The 3478-nt window shown below is 36.1% G+C and overlaps 1 pseudogene; it reads right to left on the bottom strand.

Moving 5' to 3' along the window:
• Positions 1 to 2163: 2163 nt before the first annotated feature.
• LOC112092386 overlaps positions 2164 to 3478 on the bottom strand; it is a 5415-nt pseudogene continuing 4100 nt past the window's right edge.

A 3478-nucleotide genomic window follows, 5' to 3' on the forward strand; every position in this document is an offset into this window, starting at 1 on the left:
AAAAAAATCCAAAAAACCCCCTAAAAAAAAAACCATGAAAAACCCACAAAAAAACCCCAAAAAAAAAACACCAAAAAAAAAACCCACAAAAAAAACCCAAAAAAAAAAAAACCCCCCAAAAAAACCCCCCCAAAAAACCCCAAAAAACCCCAAAAAAAAAACACCAAAAAAAAAACCCACAAAAAAAACCCAAAAAAAAAAAAACCCCACAAAAAAACCCCCCAAAAAAACCCCAAAAAAACCCCCAAAAAAATACCCCTAAAAAAAAGCCACCAAAAACCCCCCAAAAAAACAAAAAAACAAAAAAACTCCCCAAAAAAGCCCAAAAAAAAACCCAAAAAAGCCCCCGAAGAACCCCCCAAAAAAACCAAAAAAAAAAAATCCCCCAAAAAAAACCCCAAAAACAAGCCCAAAAAAAAACTCCCTAAAAAAGCCCGCCCAAAAAAAAAACTCTCAAAAAAACACCGCAAAAAAACTCCCAAAAAAACACCACAAAACTGCCGCCACCCCCACAAAAAAACCCCAAAAAAAACACCCTAAAAAAAACCCAGAAATACCCCAAAAAAAAACCCTGAAAGCCCCCCCTGAAAAAAACACCACAAAAAAAACCCAAAAAAACCCCCAAAAAAAAACACCCAAAAAAAACCCCGCAAAAAAACCTGATTAAGGCCCAAAAGTAATGCTCACAAGTGGTCAATTGTAGCATAGAATGGCGGTCGTATCCACAGAGAGATAATAAAATAACAAGAAAGACTAACAGAATAAGAGCGCTAGAGAAAAGTGAATTAAAGAAAAATGAGAGTTTTTGAGATTTTTGTTGCAAATAAAATAAAAAGGAGAAAATCTATATGAAGAAAATGGTAAGGTGTTGAGAATCCCTAATGCTTCGTTCACCAATTCAAGTTTTGATTCACAAAATAAAATAATCGAATAAATTAAATCTCTATGTTGGCTCAGAAAATATTATTATTAGAAGTCATCTAAAATCGACAATATATCAATCTGACAATATTACAGTAAAAGACAATTTGCAAAATAATTTGAATAACAAAACATTGCATGACAGAATTACATAAGAAAAGCGTGACTGAACTTATATAAAAATTGGTACACAATATTTTAAAAACAAATAGAAAAATAGATGAGATTTAATTCATTCAGAAGTTGAACTTTACAGCACAAGGAATCAAAACCCCGAATTGGGTCACTCAACAGAAGTTCATCTCTAACCTCACCAAGAAAACTCTAGCCTAGCTTGCAAAACATTCTCACAAGTTCTAGTGAGAAAATATGAGACTGACAGCAAGACGACAGAAAATTGAATATTCAAAGCTTCCAAAAACCTTAGGCCAACCCCTCTATTTATAGTGTTCAGAGGTTGCCTATCAATTAAGGAAACAAATAATAAAAATAGAAAATTACAAAAGAAAAGGAAATAAAATAAAATTACACATAAATTAGGAGAAATCATATATTTAATTTGGGGAAGAAATCTGGTAATTTGCAGAGAAGGAATCTGGATTTAGCACTATCTGGACACGTGTCGAAGCTTGGTTGGAGGAAAGGAAAAGAATTGCCATGTGTCGCGTGCGGAGTGGGAGAAGCGTACTGGCGCAGAGTCAGAATGGAGGACAGCTGTCGTGCGCGGAGAGAAACTTGGGCTAGCACGCTGTCACGCGAGACCCACGCGGGAGAAGATTGGACGCGCGGTGTTGGCTGCGTGCAAGGAAACGCGAGCTCTGAGGTAACGCGTGCCAGTGACGCGCGAGGTGCGAGACGGAGCGAGAGGAAAGGCGCGGATTTCTACACTGACATGCGGGACCCACTTCATTTGGCTTGGCTGATGGGTGGCGTGGCTCTCTCTGATTGGCTCGGCTTGTGTGGCTCGGATGGGCTGAAAATATGGCTTTCATAGCTTCTTCTTGTGTAGCTTTTTACACTGCTTTCATCTGTAAATAATTAAGCAAAAACTAGACAAATTCTAATTAAAATATTATGAATAAAAATAATGAAATTGCTTAATTAAAGCTTAAATATTTTAATATTATATAAATCAAAAGTAGTATTTATGGTGCATTTTCATGCACTAATCACAACCCCCAACCAACTTATTGCTAGTCTCTAGCAATCCAAGTGCAAGAGAAATCATGTCACAAAGAAAATCTAAGTCTCAACTCGCTTAGTCACCTGAGTATTTCAAACAAACTGTCAGTAAGAAGTCAAAAGATACTATCAAGATTATGCCAGTCATAACTCCAGAGTCGTGTGTGTGTGGTCCAAACCATAACCTTCTTACCACTGACCATAACACATGCAGCTTTGAAAAATTCACCAAGTAGAAGCCTCAACTCCATTGATCTCACAGGTGTCAGAAATATTTGAGTGCAAAGGTTTTCTCTTATGGTGTTGGAAATGAAACAATCAACGCTCAGTGTGAGGAAGGTCAAATTTAGGACAAACAGACAAATGAACATTGACCAAAAGATAGGTTAATCAACTACTAGAACATTCCACCATTCTTACCACAAACCAGCTTTTAGGATTTCATTCGGGTCAAACAGAAATTTACAGAAACGAACAAAGAGCCAAAAAAATGCATAGGAATATTACTTTTTTTTTTTTGGCAAGAGACAACCTACAATAATGAAGTGAATGTAGAAAGGTGCTCTTTTGACAAACTGCTATATAGCATCAAATGTGATTAACACCAAACTACAGGATCTATGAAATGTTGCTCTTGCTCAGTTTTTTTTTTTTTTTTTTGAAAAGTAAGAAATGAGGCTCTATTACATAGAATCATTCCTATCTAACCCAAAACCCATCCCTCAAGCATATGCACCAAGCATACCACTAACCATGTAATGTTGTTCTATCAGTGATTTTACCAGCTCAAAAGATCAATGAAGATTCAAAAGTCATTTTCTCAACTCTCTTAACTCACCAAAAATAAAGCACTTAAACTCAGGAATTTTCTCAGCTGACATGCATTAACATCCATCTTACCACAAGGTTTAGCACGTGCAAAAAGAAACTCTGGAAGTCATTTCTTAGTAACCAAGACAACAAAAATCGACTCAAACTAATCATTTTGAAATCATACTAAGATAACTTCACAAAAATTTTAACCCAAATATCAACATGATAAAAATCACTCTTACGCATGAATATGCTCACCACCCCCAACCAAATTCAGACAGTGTCCTCAGTGTCAAAAATTATGAAAAATAGAGAAAGAATACACCTGGATGATGAGCTTTCCACTTATGAGCACAGCCTGAGCTTCCTGATATGATTCTCCAAAAACATACACATAAAAAAATGTAAAAAGAAACGAAGAAAATAGAAAATGAAAATATGATACAGGAGATGTGAGCAAACTACTCATGACTGGTAAACGGGGTCGTCGAGAATGATCTCTTCAACCTGGTTCACCCGCTCTAAGTAATTTTTCAAACGCTGGCCATTTACTTTAAGGATT

Source organism: Morus notabilis, unplaced genomic scaffold (genome assembly GCF_000414095.1).
Source record: "Morus notabilis unplaced genomic scaffold, ASM41409v2 Scaffold436, whole genome shotgun sequence".
Classification (NCBI taxonomy): domain Eukaryota; kingdom Viridiplantae; phylum Streptophyta; class Magnoliopsida; order Rosales; family Moraceae; genus Morus; species Morus notabilis.